Here is a 13,036-nt window from a genome sequence, read left to right on the forward strand (position 1 = left end):
GGGGGAGGGAGAAGCAGATTCCCCACTAGGCAGGGATCTCAACAGGACCGCAGGATCATGACCAGAGCCAAAGGCAGATGCTTAACCTACTGAGCCACCCAGGTGCCCCGGGAAAGTTAGTTTTTATGATGAAAGGCAGAATTAAATTCAGGATTTTAATAAGCTGGAACAGCATACAAACACCAATAAAAAGAAAGGTAAGAGATATCCTTTATTTGTTTATTCATCTACCAGATATTTATAGAGTACACCTTCATATTATGTTCTATGGGTCAGGAGTAGGGAAATACAAAGATGACATGCTTCCAATCCCAAGAAATTATCATCATAGGATGTTTTGCCACACCTCCCATTTTATAGATAAAGGATGTGAGAACTAGAAAGTTCATGTGATTTGTCCAACCTAAGACAAGTCAATGAAAGTTCCTAAACCAAATCTAGTATCAAGGGAAACTTCCCACCATTCCACATAGCTAGGTAAGAAAAGACAGATAGAAATACTCCAAAAGGAGTAATAAGAACTGGTCTCCTCCACCTCATCTGCTCTTTTCCCCCAAACCTGTGGAATGAGATACGATTAGGTTGACTGTCTGGCACACAAAGAAAAATGGCCGAGCAGCACTGGCATAAGATTGCTGGGGCAGTGTTCATTGGGAAAAATTCACGAAGGCAGGAATTGCCCATTTTTTTCCTGGGGTAGTAGACAGAGCCCTTGACTAGGGAACATTAAATGCATGATTATGGATGTGTCAGTCTCTCCCTGATGTGATCAAGAGCTACAATACAATAGCACTGTAATGACAGAGGCTCCCTGGTTGTTAGTCATGGTTAGCCTGTCTTCAACTCCCACAATGAAGTACAGAAAGTTGTCCTATTACACTTTCCAACTAGATACCTCTAAGACTATTCAAATTAATACCCCTTTCCATTCTGCCTGAGATAAACATGAACTATTGTTGGCAGTAGTTATTTATCCAGTCCTAACTGTCGTCCAGTATCAAGCTTAGTGAGGCTTTCACTAGCCACACAACTTACAGGTCCAAATGGTAGATTTGGTAGATGCCTAAAGGCCACTTCTTAATTTGGAGAAGGAAGGAAGAATTGAGTAAGAGGTTAATTTGACTGATCTTCTGAAAGCTAGTCTCATAAAAAGAGTTGATCTCTTGCAAAGCTCCTTGGAAACTGTCTACATCCAATGATTAAGGCAGTTAATCATGATCAATTGCAATGCCTGGACCCCAGGCCCTGGACAAGTCAGGGGAAGGGCTAAACTACATCCAATCTAAAAGTCACAGAAGTGGTTGAAAATAGCTGTAGCCAATGTGCTGCCATGTTACATAGCTTTGGTATCCCAGTTCTGGGATAGACGAGTTGGCACTTCGCTAATCATGCAGCTTACAAGTCCACAATCGTGGGGTCTGTGGTCCCTCTTATGGAATCTGATGGAGAGCCCTGACAGATTTTTGTGCACTGCCCTAAAAACAATGGGTGTGGGAAGAGTGCAGCTCACACATCTGCAATTGATCCTGTACCAGTGAATTTTCCAGAACACTGCTCTTGCAGGCCTTCTGTGAGTGCTGTTTTGCAATTCATCTTTCTTTGTACAACAGAGACATTACAATTTATCATTGAAACAAGAACATTGTAAGAGTGAAAGAGAGCATTGTTATTATTTACACCTGGACAACACTACTGTATCTGGAATTCCAGACTTTTAGAGGAAAAAAAAATCAATGTATGAAAGGCCTGGAATCCTGGAAATCACATGAACACACTGAAAATAGTTAGTATGAAGGGAAACCTGATAGTTTGACGCCATGTATGTGTATTTGTGTGTATTGGAGACCAATGGAGGGCAACATAAACTTACTCAAAGGGTCATCATATGGCAGAGTGAAAGGCTTATTCTCTCCTGCTCCAAAAAGCAGATTTGTAATCAAGAAGTAGATTCAGGTTCGATGTAAGAAAGAACTTCTCATCAGAGCTGTTCAACAACAGAAGAGGTTGCTTTGCTAGAGTACTCTCCTCATATTCTGGAAGCATTCAAGCTGACAAAGGATGGATACAGCAAGTATATACAGTGAGTATATAGTTTCTCGCTATGTATATAGCTTCTCATTATATAAATGTGTGTGTATATAAATTATATACATATCTCCTAAGAGTCTTGGAAGATTATAATTTACAAATGGCTATTATCATGAAAAAATAATACAATTTCTTGTTGGTTTTGTAACACCAAGAATCTCATTCATTAATAAGTAGTCTACACTCAAACCAAGGCAGAGAGATAACCTAATGCAAGAAAGGAAACAGAAATTTTCCAGTGTGTGACTGGTCATACAAGAGAGGCCATGGAAGATAATACAATTCCATGCCTGATTTGCATGCATGAAGGGAAATCATAACAATATATTGTTACCAAGGATGTAATTAACTTGGTATTACCTGAAAAATATGAAAGTTCAGAATTTCATTCAAAATCTCTATTTACTTACATGAAATTAAAAGACTAAAGCACTAATTGAACAATGGTGAAGTTTTATTAGCTCCTGAATCCTTTGGCTAAATGGCATAAGTGTGCATATTAATTCTTTTGAAATAGGATTGAACTTTAGGTAACTTATGGAGGTGGTAAAATTTGTCTTCAAATAAACTGCACTTCCTTATTCTCCACTGTCTCATCCTTAGGGCAACCCTTTTTCATGGTAGAACTTCCTACCTGCCATTTGCTACCTCTTCCCTTTTCTCTTTCATTCTCAATGAAGCGTCAAATCCCAATCATGCTTCCTACAACTAAAAAGGGGACCTCTATCATCTACCAACTATTTTATATACATTTGAGATACCTTAATTCAGTGTGATAAAACCATAATCATGGAATGGCAGGAATCAGTCTTATCCACTATGAATTATTTGGAGGTGCATTCTTGACTCCTGAATTTTTAGTAAATAGGAAGCTACCAATTCTTATTCAGTCTTGTCCTACATTTCTCTGCTCTAGCAATACCAAAGTAAGATTGGTATGGTCGTTAGCTATGAATAATTATAGCTTTTAATCTTCACAACAACAATATAAATTATATGTTATTGTCACAGCACTAAAGATAAAAAAAATTTAGATGCAAAAGGTTAACAAATTTGTTTAAAATTATATGAGAATGTGGTGCGGTCAGAACTAGGTGTGCCAAATTCCCAAGCCTGGGCTCTCAACCTGCAGGCAGTGTTCCACATTAGCATGCTGAAACTAACTCTACAAGTATTTCACATGTGCATGCTGAGAAAATGCATAGAAATGAGAAAGTACGCTTTATTTATAACTTGTCCAATGTCTCGTATCTTGTTTTCTTCCATTGATACTTATGCTCGTGGCAAATTTAATCAGAACTTACCCAAATATTTCAGCACCAATTAGAGACTATTAAACTGTTCTCAAGCTTCAGTGCCTTCTCCTTCCTACCTCTTCCCCTCCCCCCAGAAATATATGAGTTTAACATCTCATTCTTTTTGATTAAATTCTTTTTTTTTATTAAATTCTTTTAGGTAAAAGTGATTTCTTCCTCCTAGAAACTGAAACTTATGATTTCCTTCCTTCCACTGGTCACTTTAACAGAAGTTTGGGTGATTTAACAGGAGAACAGAGTCAATTATCTCCATATTAACTCAGAAGGAAGGGTAGTTGAAATGGAAAATTTCTAACTGATCACCACAGAACATCTAACCAAATTGTACAGTCAACTAGGCACGAAATGGTCCTCCATTTATGTCTTGTTAACGAAGATAAATTGGAGAGATGGTCAGATAGAAGACAAGAAAGTGATTCAAAGACAGCTGCCCATGGTGGAGGAGGGAGACCTCCTGGTCAGTCTCACAGTCAACCTCCAGTCTACCCCACTGTAACAACTGGTAGTAAGATTCATCATGGGTAAGTGTAATATTGTGTCCTCTGTCAGACAAGTTTCAGAGAAACACACTGAGCATGAAAGGTGGGAAATTTGCAACCACTATAGAGAGAAATTGAGTAAATGGTTGGAACCTTGGCTAGTTCAGTTGGGAGATGAGATGGGGAAACACGCAATGCTTAAAAAAGGATGGCAACAGCTGATCTGTGTATGGCCTGTGGTCTAAGATGACAATCTTATATCTAGATAAATGTTTGCTATCATCTCTGCTGCCTCAGAAGACTCCCTCAGTCCTACACTGAAATCACAAGTATTTAAAAACTATTATCTTGGTGATGCAGCAGTGGAGTACTCCAGAATAATGTGTGTTCCATTATAAAAATTGCCTTGTAAGAGTAAAGACTAAGTCAGAGAAAGGACATAAATCCTGAGGTTCCAAATGTAAATCATTGTGGCTGTGTGGTGGTTAAGGGGTCTTCAAAGCTGACTTTGAAGGTGTTGCTTATGATGACCTTGCTACTTGAGATTGGATTTTGATTGGATCGAAAACACTAGAAGTTCATTTAGTTGAGCTATGTGCACCTGCTGCAACACTCAAAATGGAAAGTAAATATGACCTGTTTACCAGAGCCGTCATCCTCTCCCTACCAGACCCCTCCCTGGTCCTTTCTCCTCTAATTTAACCTCAACTGTTTTTAAAGAAAAAGCCAGTTAGGAATGGAGCCAAAGTCTCCCTGTCCCCAAGGAGCACCAAACACCATATGCACCTGCCCAAGTATTCTGAGAAATTATGGAGAGGGAAAGACTCAAACTTCTAAGGCTCTGTTGAATATAGGAGGACAAGTCACCATTTTACACCATCCCAAGAGGGGAGGAAATACCCTGTTCAGTTCATGGGATTTGAGCAACATTCACAGTGAAGAAGGGAAGCTAACCTGACCTTGTAGGTGTGGCCCTTTGGGACATACTGCCATGGTGGTTTATACTGGTGAGTGTATAATTGGTCTTGATTTTTGACATGCCTGTATTGTGAATGCTTATAAGCACCAGAAGGGGTTCTCCCATTCAGGAACTCCTGCATGGAGAGAAATGCTGGAGAGACAGGTAAGCTACTCTCTCACCCACATTCCCTCCCAGGCAGTCCAACAGAAACAGAACACATCCCCAAGAGAAAGAGAAATTACAGTCCTGTAAGGACTTCAAAGCAGCAGCCCTTTATGCATAATAGAAAAGGACAACATGGATGGGGAGGTTTAGAGTGGGTTCATCATTGGTGAATTCAGTAGCTACTCTCCTAGCCCTGGCTGTCATGGACATTGTGACTGGAACTGAATCTGCTGCATAGACTGATGGCACCTGGTATGTTGCCTTGGACGTTGCCAGTGGTGTCCAAAGCTTTCACTCTATAGTTGATGTCCTGTTGGCTACCAAAACAAAAGCCTCAGTCTAAATGTTCCTGACTGCATCGTTAGATTCCCTCCATCAGTAGGGGTAGCTCATAAACCCCAATGAAATTCAAAGACTTATTCACCAAGTAAACTTTCTCAGGACTGTGTGGACAGATTCTCAACATTCAATCTCTCTGGCAGTCAAGGAAAACTGTTGTCTCTCTGTCTCTCCTCTCCCCCCACCAAAGAAGGCTCTGCACTCTAAACTTTGGAGACAGTGCTACCTCACTTGGTCTGTTCTATCTGCCAATCTGCAAACAAGTATCCTTTGAATGGGGAGCAACCAATATGAACTGGAGTCTGTACATCATAGTGGGAGCCATTCTCTACTTTGGGGGCCCCTAAATCATACTGATTTCTTTGAGCAACATTTCTCTGTGACTGATGGTTTTGCTGATTGGAGCCTTTGGCAAAAGGCATTTTTGAAACCGTGAAAGACTATCTTGTTAGCTTGCAAGTGGAGTAAAAATTTAGGCCCTTCTTATGACTCCCAATTGATCTTGAATCCTCTTATTAGAAGTTTGTAAAAATATACACTATACTGATTTCTGGTTTTCCAGAAAACATTGCTTTTTTGGGCAGAACATTCTAGTACACATTTTTTTTTCAAAGCGACATTAACACAATCATTCCATTTAAATAAAGCTCCCAACTCCAGTCTCCTCTGGTAGAAATAAAAGTTTACGTGTCAGAATAAATTGAGAAAGATGCAGAAATGGGCACTGAGAATAGGCAAACATTTCATCTTATTCTATTTTTTAAAAAGCATTACTGAAGATAAATGATTAAATATGTTATAGAAATTACCATTTTAATTTAAATGCAGACTAGAGAACTTAGTATATGAAGAGAGAACTCTGGGGGCTTACAATCCTTAAAAACATCAGAATTTAAAGCTATTAGTTTTCATATTATCTTTTTGAGCCATGTATTAAGTTCCTAACTGAAAATCAAAATACATTAATAAAAAAAAACCCAAGATATGAAATCCCTTCACTTAGTGAATAAATACAGATGATGGAGCTGAGAATACACTAAGTTATTTCTCCAATTCTACATGAAATAGTGACAATGACCCAGATGAAGTTCAATTTTATTTTCAAACAGTAAAACTCACTTTTTTGATGTACAGTTCTGTGATATTTTAACATGTATAAATTGTTTAACCATGACCACAGAGAGGATGCAGAGTAGTGCCAGTACCCCAAGGAGCTCCCTTGGACTGTCTCTTGTGTACTGACCCTCCTCACTCCTAAGCCCCAGCAAACATTCATATGTATATATGTATATATGTATGTATGTATGTATGTATGTATGTATGTATGTATTTATTTATTTATTTATTTATTTCAAAGGGGAAGGACATTTCCAGAATGTTGTATTAATGAAATCATATAGTATGTGAATTTTTGAGGTCTTTGACTCAGCATAACTCTCAGGAAATTCATCCAAGTTCTAGTGTGTATCAGCTTATTCCTATTGGTAAATAGGATTCCATACTTAGATTACCATGGTGTGTTTGTGCAGTCACTCACTGAAGGATATTTGTGGTGCTTTCAGTTCTGGGTGATCATTAGTAACGCTGCCATAAACATTTACCCACAGGTTTTCACATGAACATAAACTTTCCTTTTTTGAATATATATACCTAGAAGTGGGATTGCCAGGTCATAGAGTATGTGTATGCCTAACTAGGAGAAAGTGCCAAACTCTTTACCAGAGGAGCTGGACCATTTGCACTCTTACTAGCAGTGTATGAGTGTTCCTGTGCTCAGCATCCTCATCAGTACTGGGTTTCATCAGTAGTTTCCATTTTAGTCAAGATAATAGGTGTAAATACTATCTCATGGTGGTTTTAATTTTCATTTCCCTAGTGACCAATGATGCAAAATATAGTCTCATATGCTTATTTGACATCTATATATCTTTTTTGGTAAAGTGCATCTTTAAATCTTTTGCTCATTTTAAAAATTGGGTTGTTTATTTTATTATTATTTTTTTAATTTCAAGAGTTCTTTGTATATTCTGATATAACCCTTTGTCTGGTATGTGATCTGCAAATGTTTTTTCCCAGTCTGTGGGTTGTCTTTATATTCTCTCTCTCTCTCTCCCCCTGTCCTTCTATTCTCTTAATAATGTCCTGTGTTGAACAAAAGTTTTTGCTTTTGATAAAATCCAATTTATCAGTTATTCTTTATGGATTGTGCATTTGGGATTGTATCTAAGAACTCTTTTGTAACCGAGGGTGAGGAAGATTTTCCCCTATAATATATGGAAGTGTTGAATTACTATATTGTACATCTGAAACTAATAGAACACTGTATGTTAACTATAGTGGAATTAAAATTTTAAAAAGAATTTTTTAAAAAGAGATTTTCCCATTTTTTCCTCTGTTTATAGTTTCATCTTTTCATTTATATCTCTGATGCATTTTGAGTTAATTTCTGTTTATAGAGCAAAGTGTAGAAGAAGGTTAGTTGTTTGCATGTGAGTTTCTGGTGTTCTAGACCATTTGTTGAAAAGACTGACCTTTATCCATAGAATTGTCATTGTGCCTTTGTTGAAATTCAACCACTTCTTTATGGGTCTATTTCTGGATTTTCCCTTCTGTTTCAAAGTTCTGTGTATCTATCCTTCCACCAATACCAAACTCTACTATACTTCCGTAATACATCTTAAAATTCAATAGTGTGTTTCTTCATATGTTCTTTAAAAAAATCAGCTATTCGAATTCCTATACCTTTCCACATTCATTTTATGACCATCTTGTTGTTATCAACAAAACGAATCCTACTGAGATATTGATTGGGATTACATCTATAAATAATAATGGAGACAACTGACATTTTAATTGCCGAGTCTTCCAATCCATGAATGTATTTTTTGCCATTAATATCAGCAGCATTTAATAGTTTTCAGCATGCAGATCCTGCACCTATTTTGCTATATTTATTCCAAATATTTAATTTTGGAACAATCATAAATACTAATTTTTTAAAATCTCAATTTCCAACTGTTCATTGATAATATAAAAAACATAATTGAGTTTTGTTTATTGCTCTTCTAGCCCATGACCTTACTAAGCTCAGTTATTAGTTCTAGAAAATTTTTAAATGGATTCCTTGAGATCATCTGCATAGACAATATATCATCTACAAGTAAAAACTGTTTTATTTTATCCTGTCCAATCATTTGGGAAGAAAACAAAAGGAAAATGCCTTTTGTTTCATTTTCTAGACATATTGCATTTGTGAGAGTTCTAGTACAATATTAAATAAAAGTGGTAAGACTAAATATCCTTGTCTAGTTTCTGATGTCAGGGAGAAAACAGCCTTTCACCATTAAGTATGATGTTAGCTGTAGGTTTTTCATAAATGCCCTTTATCCGGTTGCTGATGTTCCCTTTTATTCCAAGTGTGCTGTGAGCTTTTATCACATGTTGGATGTAGAACTTTTGTCAAATGCTTTTTCTGAACTTATTGATATGATCATTTGTTCTTTGTTACTAAGTCTGTTAATGTGATTATATATATTAACTGATTTTAGACTGTGAAGCCAGGACTGGTGGAATGATCTGTCATTTCTAATTATTTGAGTTTCCCAAGATAAACCTCACATGGTTGTGATTTATTATTCTTTTTATACGTTGCTGGATTTTACTTGCTAATATTTTTTTATTTTTCTATGTTCAAGAGGAATATTGATCTGTAGTTTTCATTTTTCATGTTGTCTTTGTCTGGTTTTACTGTCAGAGTAATGCTAGCTCTGTAAAATGAGTTGGAAAATGTTCTCCTTTTCTAACTCAATGAGAAATTTGAAGAGTTGATGTTATTTCCTCCTTAGATATTTAGTAAAGTTCACCAGTGAAACCACCTGGGCTTGGAAATATTTTTTAATGCTGTTTAACTATAAAACAGGTTGTTGTTTTTTTTTTAAACAGGTAAAGGATGACTCAAGTTATCACTGTTCTTTTCTTTCTAAGATTTTTTATTTATTTATTCATAAGAGACACACAGAGAAAGTCAGAGACACAGCAGAGGGAGAAGCAGGCTCTTTGCCAGGAGCCCAAATGAGGGACTCGATCCCTAGACCCAGGGATCACACCCTGAGCCAAAGGAAGAACCTCAACCACTGAGACACCCAGGTGTCCCAAGTTATCTCTGTCTTGAGTTTTGATACTTGTGTCTTTAAAAGATTAATCTCATCTAAATTGTAAATTATGTGCATAAAGTTATTCATAATATTTCTTATTGTTCTTTGAATGTCTATTGGGACGTTATTAATACTCCTTCTTTTATTCCTGATCATTTGTCATCATTTGGGTTGATCACTTGTGCCTTATTTTCTTGGTCAATTCTGTCAGAGGTTTATCAGTTTTGCTATTTGTGTTTTAAAGAATCAGATTTTGGTTACATTGATTTTTATGTTTTCAATTTCATTGACTTTGCTTTTCTATTTGTATTGAGTATATTTTGCTACTTTTTGTGTTTCTGTAGATAAATAAGCATAGCAATGTTGGGTTAATAGCCATTAATTAGGTTTATTCCTTTTCCTCAGGCAATCCCAGTGACTGCGGTGGTATGTAGAAGTAAAATAGGCAAGTGAAATGAACACCTCTGCTGTGAATATTTTAGGGAAAGAAATTTTTAAAATTTTGTAACTAAAAGCAAACTATGATGTTGAATATGAACATTAGCTTTATTCTACACTTTTATTAAGATTAATCAGCCTCACATTAATGAGTATTGACCATAGTTATTCTCAAATATTAATTACTGATTTGAGAACCTTCTTTTCTCAAATAAATTTTTAATGCTAGAACTTTCCCCCTAAGCCCTGCTTTAGCTATATCACATAAATTTGGGGTGCTTATATTTCCATTTTTATTCAGGTCAAAATAATTTCTAATTTACCTTGAGATTTTTCTCCTTGATGTATTAGATTATTTAGTAATGTTTCATTTAATTTTCTAATATCTAGGAGTTTTACAGATATGATTGTTACTGCTTCCTAGTTTAATTTTGTTATGGATCAGAGAACATACTTTCAATATTTAATTTTAATTTTTTAAAATTTAAAATTTTATGAGGTTTGCTTTATGACTTACAATATGGACTCTCTTGGTGAATGTTCTATCCATGCTTGAAAAGAATGTGTATTTTACTGCTGTGACCTGGACTGTTATATAAATGTCAATTAAATAAACTTGGTTAATTGTGTTATTCAAGTCTATACTTTTCACTTTTGTTTGCTTTTTCAGACTTTTCCTCCCTCTATGATAGACTTGCTGATATTGTCCTAAAGCTCCCTGAGGTTCAGCTTCTCTCTCTCTCTCTCTCTCTCTCTCTCATTGTTTAGAATGGATAATTTCTAATCCTCTATCTTCAGGTTCACTGACTTTATTGACTCCTTCCTTCCTCATCTATATTCTGTTATCAAGTTCCTTTGGTGATTTTTTAGATTTCCATTATATTTTTCTGTTCTAAAACTTCTGATTTTTTTAGTAGTTTCTATTTCTTTGATTCTATGTATCTATTCTTTTCAAAAGTGTTTTGCCTTACTTCTTGGAGCATGATTATAATGGCTGCTTCAGAGTCTTTTTCTGATAATTTCAATACTTGGGTCATCTTGTGGTTGGTATCTGTTGTTTGCCTTTTCCCTTAATAGTCGTTCAGATATTCCTACTTCTTTGTATACTGAGTAGTATGGTACTGTATCCTGAACATTTTGAATACTATATTATGAGACTCTGGATCCTATTTAAATCTTCTATAGAACATAGATTTTTGTTTTAACAGGCAGTCAATACAAATTCTAACCCACTTTCTTTATTTTTTTTAAGATTTTATTTATGAGATAGAGAGAGAGAGAGAGAGAGAACAAGTGGGGGAGAGACGGAGGGAGGAGAAGCAGGCTCCCCACTGAGCAGGAAGCCTATTGTGGGGCTCAATTCCAGGACCGTGAGAACATGACCAGAGCTGACGGCAGATGCTTAACTGACTGAGCCACACAAGTGCCCCTTTGGGTCACTTTATATGCACTGTATCTACAGTGCCAACTTGGTTTTCAAAGAATTTACAGTGATAACTGGTTTGCCCAGCTTATGAGCCACTCCAAGTTCAGACTAAAACCTGAGCAATTGTCCTCACCATAGGTCAGTGTTCAAAACCTTTGCTGAGCTGATTCCATTTAGTTTCAGGCAGGCACAGCTCAGGAGTTAGTCCGGGACTTTAAATATATATTTAAATGGTCACTTTCTCCAGTCACTTCCTCTCCATTATCCCTTCCTCACTCTGGGTTCTGTCTTCCTGCTGTTATTATTAGAAAGACAGAAAGTTAGCCTCACCACACTAACCCCAGGGTGCTGATCTTTAGGTCTGCTTCTGTCACAGCAGTGAGGAGGGGAAAGGGCTCCATTTCTTCACTGGTATTCTGAAGGGTAGCAGAGCTAGGCAGTTCTTCAGGACTTGGCCTCATGGTGTTTCCATCACTATGCTAGAGGGGAGGTGAAGGGGCCTCACCTCTTTCTTGCCAGTCACTTGATGTAGGGTGGAGAGAATCCACAGGGCTCCTCTCCTCAGAGTGTGCCACCATGTGCTGGTGGGGAGAAAGAGCTTTTGGAAAACAAAAATTAAACAGGAAACTCATTTGCCAGATCACCCCTCCAGTCCTGAGATCCTTATCCAGTCTGCCTTCTTTAGTCCATCTCTCACTCAGTTGCTTAATGTATTTTCTTCTGGCCTGTTTTAGTTTTAAGTATTGGAAGAGATGGGGTGGAGTGTGTTTACTCCATTGTGTCTAGAATCAGAAGTCCCTTTACAAAAAAAAATCTAAAATGTGGATAAGAGAGAAAGGAAAAAAGGAAACCTCCCTGATAGGACTACATATAAAAAAGAATAAATGATAGAATATTTCTGGAAAACTATAGTGCGAGGGTGAGGCATTTATTTTCCGCTCTGGATGTATCCTTCCATGTAACATATCAGGCTTCTCTCTCACCCCTGCTGACTGCTCCCTAAGGAATCAGGAGAGAGTTAAAATCATTGGTGAGTTGGGAGAAACATAGGACATGTACAGCTCAGCCATATCTATTTCCCCCTCCTCTCACCCAGAGAGAGACTATGTTCTCAATTCCTCTAAGTCATATGATAAAATTAGTGGCAAAGGCCCTATCTTTATGGGGCAGGTGAGCAATGGTGCAGTACCCACTATGACTCATTTCACTAACTCTGGAATTCAGTATTGAGAAACCTGCTTACAGATATAAGCCACATTTCTCAATTTCAGCAAATCATATTGGATAGTTTGGTCTCTATATGATTAACTCATTCATCCTATTAGTTTAGTATCCTGGTGAGAAAAAGAGAGGGGTAAATTGCCTGACTTCTTAAAGATGTCAACATACAGTAATAAACAAAAGTTAATTAATTCACTGAAACACTACCCTTTCAATAACAGGGTATTCCAATTATTATATGACTATAGGGCATGTTCCCTAATACCTTGTTGTGAAAGAGCCTAATTCATTTTTTTATCCCCAGTCTTAGCACATTACCAAGTAGCATGAACACATAGTAAGTGCTTAGTAAATGTCTACCAAATAAACAAATAAATGATTCAGGAAATAAAAGAATTCCAATATGTGTAATGTTAGACGTACCTTTCATAAGAACAATCTTATTTTTT

At 36.8% G+C, this 13,036-nt stretch overlaps 1 long non-coding RNA gene across 3 annotated transcripts in view; it reads right to left on the minus strand.

Moving 5' to 3' along the window:
• LOC112678658 (uncharacterized) overlaps positions 1-13,036 on the minus strand; it is a 97,470-nt gene that overhangs the window by 9,229 nt on the left and 75,205 nt on the right. Inside the window, exon 7 of one of the 3 annotated variants that reach the window (XR_003147754.3) lies at positions 1,871-2,048. The exons of 1 other annotated variant lie outside the window; for it this stretch is intronic. This is a non-coding gene — a long non-coding RNA (uncharacterized LOC112678658). Of the gene's footprint in view, positions 1-1,870; positions 2,049-11,226; positions 12,366-13,036 lie in introns of those variants that run through there. One more of the 3 variants, XR_003147759.3, reaches the window with a different exon arrangement.

This window comes from Canis lupus, chromosome 33 (genome assembly GCF_003254725.2).
Source record: "Canis lupus dingo isolate Sandy chromosome 33, ASM325472v2, whole genome shotgun sequence".
NCBI classification, from domain to species: Eukaryota; Metazoa; Chordata; class Mammalia; order Carnivora; family Canidae; genus Canis; species Canis lupus.